Source organism: Lepisosteus platostomus, chromosome 5, assembly GCF_059453375.1.
Source record: "Lepisosteus platostomus isolate fLepPlt1 chromosome 5, fLepPlt1.hap1, whole genome shotgun sequence".
Taxonomy (NCBI): domain Eukaryota; kingdom Metazoa; phylum Chordata; class Actinopteri; order Semionotiformes; family Lepisosteidae; genus Lepisosteus; species Lepisosteus platostomus.
The window spans coordinates 54,858,676-54,873,691 of NC_142615.1; the positions used below are offsets into that span (position 1 = coordinate 54,858,676).

General features: G+C 42.7%; 1 non-coding gene across 1 annotated transcript; it reads right to left on the minus strand.

The window, feature by feature from the left end:
* Positions 1-4,592: 4,592 nt before the first annotated feature.
* On the minus strand, positions 4,593-4,664 carry trnav-uac (transfer RNA valine (anticodon UAC)). Its single transcript has one exon. It is a non-coding gene; the product is annotated as a tRNA-Val (tRNA).
* Positions 4,665-15,016: the final 10,352 nt, after the last annotated feature.

Genomic DNA, 15,016 nt, shown 5'->3' on the forward strand with positions numbered 1-15,016 from the left:
CAACACAATTACAATAGATTGTACAGTATTTACAGTTTAAAATTAAGGTAAATATGTCAAAATATCAAAATCCAACTGCACAGTGCTAACAAAACAATGCTTGTCAAGTTCTCAAACAAATCTGCATTGTATTTTTAAAATATTTCAGCAGAGGATGTGACGGGAGTATAAATGACGATTCGACGATCATTTTTCTTGGGTGAATATGGTTTTCTGGGGAGTTGCGATGTTGGGCATTATTGGACATTTTTGACACGTGTTGAACAATCGCATTTCCTACAAATATTAAAATGGCTGTGATTTAGCTGAGAAATCCAATCGACCGATGCGAAAACAATGTTTACATCGCAAAAGAAACCTGACCCTGGGTGGACTTGAACCACCAACCTTTTGGATAACAGCCGAACACGCTAACCGATTGTGCCACAGAGACTGACTGGTGGAGTATTTTCTCGAATCAAAAAAAAAATATCTTACCGTTCTTTTTGCCAGCCGGTAATATTTCTTCTGCACTGATAACCAAAAACTGAATTTCATGTTTCGCAAGCTGTGTGAATTTAATCAAAAACAAGTTTTCCAGAAAGGAAATGAACACATGCATTTAACGAAGTCAAGCCCTTTGTGATTGCCCAAAATGGTACGTTCTGTACTACAAGATAAGAAGAAATACACAGCTGGGATTTGAGCATAGGTTCTTTTGTTTAATTGAGAAGCGCTTTAACCAACTAAGCTACGGTGACGGGATGACTGTCACCTTTTACAGCTACTTGGACACACTGCTCTGAGACATCTGCGTTCAGAAAGTGTTGAACCTGCTCTCAGAGCAAATTGCCTCTTTTACATACAGTAGCAGCCCCGACACTAAGAAACGAAGAGAAATGGCTTTTATTGGGCATTTTTCATGTCCAATGCGTTTGACATTTCCCAAGGGCGACAGAGTTCTTTTGCAACACTATTTCTTCTTCTTTTTTCTTTCTGTACGCTTTGATAAAAAACGAGAAATCATGCAAGGGAAAAATGTCTTTTTTTCATAGAGAAAACGTGTACCAGGAAATGTTGTGTTGAGAAGAAGTGATTTAACATGATACGTGACCTAATTTATCGGAGCGAATGCTCACCCAGCAAGGTCTGGAGAAGTTGGAGAGTCTGGTGGATGTGATAATTATACGGTGTTGTGGAAGAAAACAGTCTTTCTTTGAATTCTCAATCAATTGGAATTTCAGTGCGGAACATAAAGCCTTTGTCTGATTTAAAGAGATTATATTTTAAAACTCATAAAAAATCAGAAAACACACGTTTCTCACTTTGAAATTTTAGACGGGGCGGTATATTACTAGTAGCAACGCTGAGCACACTATTGGGGAATTCAGGTTATGTGAAATACCAGCAGTTTAATAAATAACGCATCTGATGTTGGATCATAAGATTGTAGGTTTGACTTCTACCTGGCTCATGTAAATTTTATTCAAGCTCCTCAGTAATAGATGTCTATTATGTAATGAACCGCACCTGAAAGCAAACATTGGGTCTGTTTCCTTTGTTTTCCAGCATGAAATAGCAAATCGTTACAAAAAGTACCTGCTAATGTCCAATAGCGTTTTTTTTTTTTCAAATTACATTTTCAGGCTTCAGACACTTTTAAATAAAACAAAAGTGTCCAGAAACTCCCTAACTTTCAGGTTTGCTTGAACCTGTATTAAAAGAAATTATTTGAAACTTCCGGGATTCCATTCTCTGATGTAGCTGTCTCTAAAGACGGATGTGATGTTTCGCAGATGTGAACTGTGCCTTCTCTCTTGTGTTCAAGGGTATTCGCTGTGGGAGATCCTAACTGTATGTCCAGTAGGGCTCTATTTTGTTTAGATTATCTATGTGGTGTACAGATAGAACTCAACTACATGGTGTGAATTCCGTGTTCAGGACGAGCAGAACCTGAAAAACTAAAAGCAGACCTCGACATAATTTGAACACACAGCCTTCTGATGTGGAGTCAGACATGCTACCTTTGTGCCACAAGGTCACAGCTCTCAGCTGTTTTGAATTCCCCAAAGGAGACAAATCAGCTTCACAAAAAATTCTCCTGTGAAGAGAAAAAATTCTTCCTGCGCAGCTCTTGTGCAGGTGTTGTTCTTGATAACAGATCCAGGAACACTGACTGTTTTTCTATTTTTTTTTAATTAAGTACCCCATGGTGCAACGGTAGCATGTCTGACTCTAAATCCCGAAGTTAATTTTCAAAGTATATCGGAGTCAACTGATACTGATCAGGTTCTGCTGCTGCTGAACCCGCAGTCTTCACCTTAAAGTTTAATTCCCCAAGCCTTATATGTCCATCCCTTCTCGTCAAAACTCATATTTTCACAGGGTACCCTTCAGAAATCGCAGTATAGAATGAAAAACTCCAGTAGATCTCGGCCGCTGTTGGTGATTTTCCTTTAAAAATAAATGAATCTCTGGAAATTTTACGGAGTGTATTACTTTCACTGAGACCGAGGAGTGTTAAGATGTACATGAGTCTTTGTGGCTCGGTTGTTAACCAAAAGGGTGGTTTTATGTTTCACACTAAATTGAGATCTTGAAACCAAAATAGTTAGAAATATGGAACACAACCGTTGTTCCCCAAGAAGGAAAGCTGTTTTGTACTGACGTCACTCCTTTTTATGTAACCCAGATTGTGAAGACAACTCTGCCCTATCAAAGGAAAATGTTACACAAAAGTTGGAAAGCACACTCTGAACCCATCTGTATATTTGATTCCCGTGATCCGTTCAAAGCTGCTTAGTACTTTGCAAGCAAATCAAATCATTTCAGGGAAGAAACTCAGTTTAATGAACTACTTTTGTATTTTCACTCATTGATTTTGATCTTTGTATTCTCTTCGCATTCTCAGCAATAATATTTCAAAATTACAGTTCGGATTTATTGGAAAACTTCACAAGCATTATGAGATTAGGACTGTACAATTGTTTTTTAATATCTTGGTATATTTACCTTCATTTTAATATAGATATAACCATAAATGTTGTTAAGCATATTGTACTTTTGTCGTACTTTTTAAAACATTTTAGCTGAGGACACACGGCGACTATTATACAGTACCTTGTGATACATGCAAGACATCTGTAAACGAAGATGTAATTACAATAAAATTGGCAATTCACAGAAAACCACAATTTGTATAATATTATTCCTCTAAATCAATGATCAATTGAAGGATTTGAAGAAACTATCAAAGAAACAGCAGCAATAGCAGATGATTTTGGTTTTGAACCCATCTTTACACCTCAATAATCCATTTGTCCTCGAAAAAAGAAAAGACAGGGATATTTTGAGTCTCATAATTATCCTCTTCTTGATCCAAAAAAAGCGTTTATTGCTTCTGTACTTTTTTGGATTTTCTTACGAAGATCTCACGAAGTATTGCCAGGATCTATATTTAGTGTTCGGTAGCGATAACACTGCTGATATTGATTGAGTAAAAATCTGTGATGTATTGACAGCTTTATCTGAAGCGAGAAATCCTCGAACACCGCTTATGAAGTGTTGGGATTCATACCAAGAAATACCTTTTGTTTTCCCACCCAAAATGCTACTATTGCATTACACATTATGCAAACATTACCAGTTTTAGTAGCTTCTGGGCGCGATTTTCCAAAACTGAAACTAATTACAAATTATTTAAGATGAACCATGTCCAAAAATTGTAAATCAGGACTAATATAATATCAAGTGAAATTACTACAGAAGAAAAGGTTTAACTGAAATATGAATAAGACTATGCAAGCCTACAAAATAGAATAATTCAATTTATATAACTTATTCTTTTCTTATTTGAGAAATGGGCTCACATACCGGAAGACACTAACGTTTCTCTTCGTTAGAATATGTGAATAACAGTTTAACCCCAAATGTCTGTAATTGTGATTCTGTTAAAATTCAAAAAAGCATCTATCAATAGTAAGAAATTATTAAGAAAGGAAGAAATTGTGTTATTTCATAAACTGTAAGACATGAAGACATTTACAGGTTATATCCTTTGCTTTGTCTTTTAACACAAGCGTTCAGGATCCAAGCCCATGTTCGGATGGTTGTGTTTCTCTTGTAATCATCAAATGTCATTGTTTTGTCCGTCAGTTCTTTCTCGAGTTGTACCATGGATATTTTATACCATCAACACTTTTCATGCTCTTTTGCATTTTCCTTCACATACGGAAAAAAACTCAAGGCGTTCTTGTCACTGTGCTACACAGTACAGGACACGCAGTGAGGAATTCGCGCAGCTTTCAGCTCAGTGCGGAATCCAGAGGGAGGACTCGCTCGGTGAATGATCTCTCAGGAAATCCCGGGTGAGGTTTTTCTGCAACAGCCACGACAAGTGTGAAGACGTTCTCTGGATTTCCTGAATGTGACTTTAAATTAGTTCACATTCTTTGGTAGTTAACAGAACTAAATGCTTTGGAGGTACATCTAAAACTGCAGAGAACACTGTAGCACTTCGAGTTTAATTGTGTAAACCTGGCTCTCTATGAACACGAGCAAAGAGTTCTCACTCGACAGAAGACTGCGATGTGAGCACAGTAACATAAAGCACTTGAAGATGCTAGGGATTGAACCTGGGACCTCATACATGTAAGACAAGCGCTCTACCACTAAGCTACACCCCCGACATAGAGAACTTTCGAAGATGTGCAGGTGCTCACAGACCACAATCAATCTTTTGCATCTTTTAAGTGCTCTTGATTAAACTATGCATAGAAAAACAGCAGTACTGATGATTTTCATGGACTGATGCACACTTGTTCTGTACAACTCCAGTGATAAAACCTTGTCTGTAAATATTGTAGAACGTAAAAGGGTGAAACAACGCTCCAACCACAGGAATGGTAACAGAAAGGATCATTTTCTTATTTAATACCTCCTTTTGAGATGCCTTGTCAACGCACACAGACGTTAGAGCTGAACAAATATTTTGTACACAAGACGGCAGTGCGATATTAAAATTCCTGTCTTCTTGATGGATTCAGACTGGTAGCCAGAGGACGCCGGGACAACGCCCATTGGACAACTGCTGGAACAGAGGCTGCAACAGAGCTTGTCAGCTGGTTTGGTGTTCGTGCCGGGAGATTCCAAATCCATACACAGTGGATAAGTAAACCCCATGTTCTACATTCTGTCTCGAGAATTCAGTTGTACCTCAAAAAAAGTTGTTATCAATTTAATTCATGAGTAATGTATTTACTTCCGAGTTTAGAGTAACAGTGGGTAATAACACTGATTAGCGATTTGGTAACCGAACGATATATATTGACATATATTCTCTGTTGTGTATCTTTGTGTTTGCATCTCTTCGAGATTATATACCTTGTATATTGATAACCCTCACAGTAAGGTCTGCCGCTCGTATCCAGGCAGACTAGTATATGTTTGGTGCACAATTTATGTTAATAAATGTATCTCGTGTATTGAACCCGTGTGTGTGCGTTGTTAGTTGTTCTGACGATTGATTTTCTAAAAGCCACAACGAACAACCTCGTGATTACTGCTACAATTAATAATTGTCTCAGTAAACCCATCAAACCTCTACACTTGTATAGTATAATTTATTATCTGTACCTGCAAATCCCCAATATTACTGCTGTCTCCTGAGAAACACAAGTGTAGAGTCAAATCATATGAAATAATACAACAAATCTATTCAATTAACACCCAGATGTGACAGAACACTTTTAAGACTTATACCCCTTTAAATAAGTATTTCCTTAATTTCAGTTCTCTTCCCTCCATGGGATACCTGAAAATTCACTATAGCATAATAAAGGCTGTGCATGCATTACCTGTAATACAGCTACTAATAAAGATAACATTAAAGTTGATTATTAAGAAATCACACTTTTATTAATAAAATATGTTTTGATAAAAGAAGTCTTAATAGAACCTAGGTAAATCCCTGTAGTAGTCTAACAACTACAAAAAAGAAAAAAAAAACAGAACAACTTCAAAACAAAGAGAAAAAGAACATTAAAAACAAATCTTGGTAACAACAAAAACAGAAAAGTGAGTGCTTTTTCAAGTCTTCGGTACTCCATCGTGCTCCTCTCATTTCAGTAGACCTCTCTCATATATTTGTGTATAGGTCTGCTGGAGGTCCATTGCTGATGGTAATTTAAGTAGGGAGCTGTGTCAGCATGTGTGGACTGCATAGGAACAAGTAAAATTTTATTTCATGCAGAAAAGAGAAGCAAACAACGTTTGAGCTTTGGAGCCTTCTTCAGGTCTGACAAGGAACAAACCTTTACTTGTTCCTTTGATGTTAATTTAGACCTGATCTCCAGCAAATACTTAACAGGACCTAAACTGGTCAGTTAGTTTACATAGTTGAAGATATAGGCCACACTGCTCCAGGTGAGGCTTGAACTCAATCTCAGCATGAGTTCGATCGCACCACTGGAGCTGCAGAAGTCTTTTTTTACACAGACTAATGCAATTGCAATTTGTCACGAAACAAACGAGAACTGCAGCTGTACACTTGAGACAGGACGCTACTGTATTTTTTTTGTTTAACACTCCAGTCGAACAAGCCGACATGTCACTATTGCTAAATCGTTACAAAAGACGCCAACTAATGACCAGTTTTATTTTTAACAGAACTTTACTGAAAGTTAAACTTATAAAACTACCTGAGCAAATAAATACAACAATTATTGTTCCTCTGACCTTCTCAGTATTTCTTTTTTTAAATTAATACATTTATTTATCCATGGTGTGCCTTGTGCTTACTTTTCAGAACTCTCTCTCCTGTGTCAGTAGGAGCTTACATTTCAAATTAAGTTCTTTTATCAGTTCCAATATCTTCCTTTCAAAGTAGGGAAGAGCAAGCTGGCATGTTGTTTTGCCTGTGGTTATTCTTTATGACTATATCTTCTGACACCTGTGCACAATCCTACAACATTACAAGAGAAGCACTATAACAGGAGTCATAAAAATGCAAGAAGCCACTTTGAACAATCTTTCGGAATTGTAAAACAACTAACGCTTTGCTTGGCTGTCATTTGGTTTGTATACCAGTCCATCAAGAGCCAGCACCATCATCATCAGGTCATGTGCAGTCCTACACAACCTTGCGATTGACTGGGATGAGCTACCTTTTCCATCTCCATGGCATGCAGCACACTCTGGCTGTTTCAACACAGTCATTATTGGACCACAGTGCACTGTCTCTTCTGTCCTGTGGCTATCATAATCACTTTTAAGAAGCCAAGTTTTTTTTCTTTAACATGTGCTTGGGTGCCACCCATTTCCTTATTATCCCTGCTTTCCAGCGGCTGACCCTACCTGTGTAAATAATGTCCTAGTAGTTCTAGTGCCCTGTGTAGTCTTGTAAAAGTGTGTATAGTGTGTTGTTAGGTAATTACCACCCTAAAGATGTGTACGTGTTCTGTCAGTCTCCTCATGTGCATGTATATCCTGTGTTTGGTTTTGTGGTTGTTAAAGAATAAAGCTATTGCTTGGTTTGTTAATCGCGTCTCCACTGGTCCTTTGTTCTGAGAAGAACCTCTAAATGCTACATTGGTGTCAGAAGCGGGCAGGATGGACAAATCTTGGCAGACATTAGCTGATTCTGTCAAGTGCTGTCTGACTCTAAAAGAGACAGAACCCATCGGCAGCGCACATAGGGAGCCTGAGCAACTCCTGGGTGTGACTGGTGGCCACAGCCCTTACCAGGGCTATCCAGTAGTGGTCCTGCCGGAAGAATTGGGGCGACTGCCCGCTACTCCCGCCCAGTGGATGCCCCAAAGAGAAGATACCCTCCCTGCTGGAGCTGACCAGCGATTCCCACACCCATCAGTGCGGGTGCAACCCGGTCGCTACGACGGGGAAGCGCCTTGGGAAACCTACAAGGCGCAGTTCCAGCTCGCGGCCTGGACGAATGGCTGGTGCCGGGCAGAGATGGAAGGAGTGGCCTGCCAGGTGCTCCTGGACGTCCCGGAGGAGGACAGAGGCGAATACACGGCGCTGGCGGCGGCTCTCCAGCTGCGTTTCGGTGTGGAGGAGGCGCCGGACTTGATGCGGGAGAGGCTGGCCCTGCGGCGGCGCCGACCAGGAGAGCGACTGGGCCCGGTTGCCGCTGATGTCGCGTTCCTCGCCCGCCGAGGATACCCAACTTTCCCCCGGGAGGCGCAGCGGGAGATGGCTCTCCAGGCCTTTCTCAAGGCCCTCTCACACGAGGAGCTGCGGCACCAAGTGCATCGCTGGAGCAGGCCTTGGTCACCCGAAGTCCGTCAAGGCCCTCTGCGCCCTGTGGGAGGCCTTGGAGGTAAAGGACGGGGTGCTGCACTGGCGGGTACCCTCCAGTGGTGAGGTACGGTGGCAGCTGGTGGTGCCTCGGTCGCTCCGCGGGGCGGTGCTCCGAGCGGTGCACGGCCAGCCGGGCATGGGGCACTTCGGCGGTAAGAAACCCTGCAGCGTCTCCGAGGCCATTTTTATTGGGGTCTTTGCCACCGGGACGTGGAGCGGTACTGCCGAACGTGTGCGGTGTGCGTGGCGCAGAAGGGTCCCCCCGAGCACTCTTGGGCCCCCCTCCAACAACACCAGGTGGGGGCTCCTATGGAGCGGGTGGGGGCGGACGTTTTGGGCCCGTTTCCACACACCGAGGCCGGGAACCGCTACGTCTTGGTGGCCATGGATTATTTTACGAAGTGGCCGGAGGCCTACGGCCCCCCGGACCAGAGTGCCCCCACGGTGGCCGATGCACTGCTGGAGGGGATGTTTGCCAGGCTGGGGGTGCCGGAGGAGTTACACAGTGACCAGGGGCGTAACTTCGAGTCCCAGGTCTTCGCCAGAGTGTGCCAGCGCCTGGGGATCACTAAGACGCGGACCACACCGCTGCATCCCCAGAGCGACGGGTTGGTGGAGCGGTTTAATCGGACGCTCGCCACCCAGCTGGCCACCCTGGTGTCCTGGCACCAACGGGACTGGGACCGCCACCTCCCCCTCGAGCTCTGGGCGTACAGGACCGCGGTCCAGGAATCCACCGGGTGCACCCCGGCCTCACTCATGCTGGGCCGGGAAATAAGAACCCCGGTGGACCTGGTCTTCGGCCCGCCGCCCGAAAATGGGTTGGCACTGCCGGCTGGACCGGACTACGAGTGGGACCTGTGGCAGCGGATGCAGCGGGTGCACAGCTTTGCACGGACCCACCTGACACAGGCGGGGGTCCGGCAGAAGCGGTACTACCACCTGCGCTGCAGGGGACCTGCCTTCCAGCCCGGGGACTCGGTTTGGGTGTACAACCCGCGCCGCCGCAAAGGCCTCAGCCCTAAGCTGGCGCTGTCGGAGGAGGAGCCGTGTGGGGAGGCTCTAGAGGAGCAGCCGGGGCTGGAGCCGGCCGATAGTGGGGCGTCCGTGGGTCGCCAGCCGTCACCGCAGCGCAGCGGCCGCTCACGCAGGGTTCCGCAGCAGTTGGCCGAATACGAGTACAGCCTGAGGGGGGTGTTCGACGTCGGCGAGACGCCAGACGCTTCAGGTGGGGGCAGTGTAACGCCCTCGCCTGGTGGTGAGGAGGAAGCGCCCCTAGGCGCTCGTAGTACCGCTGGGCATGCTGGGAGTGGTAGCCGGGGAGAGTCTGAGGGTCAGCACGATGACCAGCGGCTGACCCTACCTGTGTAAATAATGTCCTAGTAATTCTAGTGCCCTGTGTAGTCCTGTAAAAGTATAGTGTGTTGTTAGGTAATTACCACCCTAAATATGTGTACGTGTTCCGTCAGTCTCCTCATGTGTGTGTAGCTCCTGTGTTTGGTTTTTGTGTGGTTGTTAAATAAAGCTTGTGCTTGGTTGGTTAACCGCGTCTCCACTGTTCTTTAGTTCTGAAAAGAACCTGCAAACGCTACACAATGTATTGTGAAGCATAAAAGCCAGCTGCATCAATCTCTATTACGCGTCATTTATGAAGGCGTTTCAAATAGCAGCCAGTGCAGTATTAACGCTTTTGGAGCATGTATTACATTGTAAATAGTCTTATTTAAATAAGTTTAAATTCGCACACTGTTATTTAGACAGCGCCAACCAGTCTGACCTCCTACAACCTGTGCCCGCTGAGTAGATCTTAAAGCAGCTGCAGCCAGAGTAGCCGTAATGGCAACAGTGTTTGGATTTCGGCTTATTTCTTCTGCAGAACCACTGGTATCGGAATATACTGTTCCGCAAAAGAAGCGCTTTCGGTTTCTGATCGTTTTAATTAAGCGCTGCTCTAAACTTTACATTTGCTCGTACTAGTTTCCTCCATGAAAAAAATACGTTTCCCTCATTACTTGATTTCACTTTTTTCTTATAAATAAATAAAACATTTAATTCAATACAATAACCACAGGCAGGAAGGCTCGTTGTCTAAGGCGTTGCGGTCAGTTAGCAGTTTCTCCTGGAGACATTTGTTCAAATCCCACTTCTGATGAAAAGCTTTTCTCGTTAGAGTAGAAACGATAGAAAAAAATCACAACATCTCGCATTTCACGTGTTTAATGTTAATTGTCTCAGTGATTGATGGCTCTTCTCCCTTGCAGGGTGACGGCAAACTTCTTCAGAGAGGGAGTCTCCCACGTACGGCTTTTCTTTGTCAAGAGCCGAGACAACAGAAACAGACTTCAAACTCACATGAATTAATTCTTGAGCGTTTATGACCCTCTTTAAAAAGCCGAGAGCAGGCGAAAACGTCATTGGAAATGAGGAAATGCCTGCTGACAGTAAACAGAGCTCACGTTCAGCTGCGAATAAGTGCTCCTCGTTAGTACAGTGCTGAGTACCTACGCTTGTTGCGCGGGAGACCGGGGTACTTTTCTGTGACAGGGCGCTGGTTTAATTTTTTAAAAACCTGACTCCACTTAAAAGTGTGTACTGTGTACTAACTTTCGAAGTACTTAGTGCGGTAGAATATGGAGATCATCTCTAGCTCTGAGCTCAACTGTAACAAGAAGTCGTGCTGAACAAAGTCAGAGCCCAGCTGAACATGTGCTCAGTGTGGTGCTCAGGACACGTGAGCATTGTTGTGGTTCTAATTAGCGCGAACTGCAGGGGCTCTGAATCAGAACGTTTCAATTTATCTGTTCAGTAAATTAAAATGCAGAACACGTTAAAATCGGATTATGACTATATAACCGAATGTCCCTCACAGTTTAAAAGATACCAGTAAGGACACACAATTACTAATGCGATACTTATTGGAAATAGTCCCAAAACAAGCACGCATCGCAGCTGGTAGACCCCTGTAATAATTTTGCAGTGACAGAACACTTTGAAGATTTGCAATCTATTTAAATATGAATTTTCTAAATTTCAGTTCTCTTTACTCCCTGGCATAACTGAACTCTCACCTTCACATACTAAAGGCATTACATGCATTAGCTGTGATAATGCTTCTAAGAAACACAGAATGACATTTAGTTTTGTTCCTCATTTCCCCCAAGAAAAAAAAAGGAGTCAATTTCCGCCTGGAATGATTGATGCCCCATCAAACATGTTTTAATATCCCCAGAAGTTTATACAATAGAATCCTGGTTTGTGGCTTAAATTCAAGGTAAAAAAGACTAAGGAAACGAGTTGGAAACAATGTCGATCTGGGATTTTACTCATCCGGAACATTTCACTACATTGGGCAGTATGTGCCAGAGAGCAGCTCCTGATATCTCTTCGATAGCTCAGTTGATCGAGTGGGGAACTGTAATAAAAACACTTTGGAATCCTTAGGTTGTTGGTTCAACTCTGGCTTGAAGGAAGGTGCTTCTTGTGTATTTTAATCAAAGAGTTAAAATAGTGAATCTGTTTAATTCAGTCGTTGATCAAAAGCTCAATAAACGACGAAGCAGAGGCTCCTGTTCCGAATTCAGCTCCTGTCTGATTGTCTTGTTTTGGCCAAGATCTGATCTATGAATTAAAGGACTACTCTGTCTGCTTTGTAATTCAAAAATACATTTTGTAATGCAAATGTCAAGTTTTTTGTAGATATAAAGGTGTTCTTTGTTTTCAAAGGATAGCTACTTAATTGGCTTTATGATTTGGTATAGATTTTGTATCGTTGTATTATTAACTTTGTGCTTTCTGTGTTTTTATCGTATTGTGGACTTATTTTTTAAACAAATGCTGACAAAGGCAGACACAGCACACATCTGTTTATACCAGCGGTGAATTGTACATTTTTATTAAGTACAATCTACTGTGCATTTTTGGGAGTATAACAGGTTCGATATAAAGTGGCAAAAATCTAAAAGGGGAAAATACCCCAGACTGCGTGTAAAGCCCTTGTTGTGGCTGTTGTTTTATTTTTAGATAAAAATGGCGTAGTGTGCACGAAATGTTGCAGAAACACAATCTAATATTTTAATAACTGTTATTTTAATAATTTGATAAGTATGAGGCCCCAGATCCAAATCTTCGGTTCTGATTTTTTAAACATGATATCTTCCCTTCCTCTCGATGTGAACAATTGTTTTTTTTTCACGTTGCGATCCAAAGAGCCTCAGACGCACAGTCTAACAGTAACCAAACCAGAATGGATTCTGCTGGGAGCCGGACTGAGCTCATTCTCACTCCCTGTGTTGAAAACAGAATTATCTCTTCCCCGAACATCGTCTACAGATCACTTGTGTGCTTTTAACCTTCTCGCAGCTACAGGCGAGACTGAAGCTGGAGATGTGAAGGCACCCGCTGGTGCATCTTCTCCAAATTTCACTTCTCTTTTTTTTAAAAGTAGATATAGCCCTGAAAAAAGCATTAGCTTTATCAGTTTTTACATTAATCAATTTTGAAACAAATATTATATTTTTATTGCAGTTTACATAATAATAATAATAATTATTATGATTATTATTATCACTTACACTTATATAGCGCTTTTCTGGACACTCCACTCAAAGCGCTTTACAGGTAATGAGGAATCCCACTACCGCCACCAATGTGCAGCCCCACCTTGATGATGCAACGGCAGCCATACTGTGCCGAAATGCTCACCACACATCAACAATCAGTGGGGAGGAGAGCAGAGTAATGAAGCCAGTTCATAGATGGGGATTATTAGGAGGACATGACTGGTAAGGGCCATTGGAAAATTGGGCCAGGATGCTGGGGTTACACCCCTACTCTTTCAAGAGACGACCTGGGATTTTTAAAGGCCAGAGAGAGTCAGGACCTCAGTTTTACTTCTCAGCCGACAGACGGCACCTGTTTACAGTTTAGTGTCCCCGTCATTATACTGGGGCATTAGGACCCACATGGACCACAGGGTGAGCGCCCAGCGACAGAAACCAGATGGTACTGTGTGTCGGGCTCGGCTGCAAGCAGGACAATGATGTCACGGGGACAAAGTAGAAAAAATCAAAACGGTTCTGTAAAAGACCTGTGTCAGCTGTCGGTTCGCAGTCTGGACTCTAAATCCATCGATCTGATTTCAAATCTCTCTAACACCTGAGCTGTGGCTTCTTTTGAGTAGTTATTCAGGAGAACATTATGTTAATCGTATAGATGAAACGTTTAATATATTCAGGTGGATAGCTACTTCAGCATGCATATCTGCAAAAAAACAAGTAATATTGTAGGTTTAATCCATGCTGAAAAGAGAAGAGAGAAAACAAACCTGAAGAAGTTTTCATAGCTGAAACATTGTGTTTTCTCTCTTCTCTTTTCAGCATGAAATAAACCTATTACTTGTTCCTTTAATATATTGTTCGGTTGAATTCAAAATGCTTTACTACTACAAGAGAGGATTATAGTATGGAGGATGAGACAAATTTATGATTTCTTGGAAGAAAATGGTTTTACTTTGCATTCGAAATGAATCAAAACTTTTGCATGACACACAAACCCTTTGTCTTTTTTAAAGATATCATATTTTTAAACAGACAAGTATAGAAAAAGTTTGTTTTTACTTAGAAATTTTGGATGGGGGTGATGCATTACTAGTAGTGGCACTGAGGTCACTATGGTGCTGTTGAGCACCATAAGGTTAGGGCCAGTGGTGTAATGTATAATGCATCTGACTTTGGATCAGAAGATTGTAGGTTTGACTCCTGTCTGACTCATGTTGCTTTTAAACCAGTAGTAGATTTTCTTTATGTAAATTAACTGCAGCTGAAAGCTATAGAAAACACGTTGGGTAATTTGCAATGAACTGTCGAACTGTTTTGCACGAAGCTGCAGACTACTTAACACGGTACTGTCTGAAGATCAGCTCCTGCTCTGAGCTCAATAGCAATGCAAAACTGTGCGTAACAAAGCTGGCGAGCAGCTGAACTTGTGCTAAGTAGTCAGTTCAGTGATGAGGGTTCAGTACTGGCGTTGTTCTAATTAGCACGAACTGCACAGGCTGAATCAGACCATTTCAAATAGTCTGATCAGTGTAGGACAAGTTAATGAAGAATTATTACTTTGTCTGTCTCTTGTTTGTATATAAATGAATGTCTCTGACAACTTAATGTTAGTTTTTAATTTAGTTTTAGTTTTACGATGTAGGTCAGGCGTTGACATATGCACAAGCACACGAAATGTCTCACTCCTGATTCAGCTCATGCTCCATACGAGTGAAGCGATTCCTCCTGCTTCTCGTACAACCATATCAGAACAGAAGCCCGTGTCACCCCGCTCTGATTCAAGAGCGACTCACATCTTGACAGGGTGCCTGACATGAAGGGGGGGGGGGGGTACTGTCACGCCCTCTGCAGCCAGAGGGCGCTCCTTCTCTGTCCTGTCCCTAGTTTCCAGCCTGCTGTCCTTCCTGTCCCTCTCTTTCCCTTGGGCTATATATTTCCGGGTCTTGCACTCTGTCCTCGCTCAGCATTGACGTTCGGATGTCCTGAGACCCGCCTAGCATCAGGGCGCCCCACGTCCGCTCCCTGAGGGCACAGGTTTCTATACGGCATTCCTGAACTCTTTGCACTAATGAGCCCGGGCCTTTTTCCAGTCTCGCCTCTACGCATATGGGTCTTTTTCCACTCTCCTACTCCCCATGGTTAGTCCCTTTGGACGTCCGTGACAG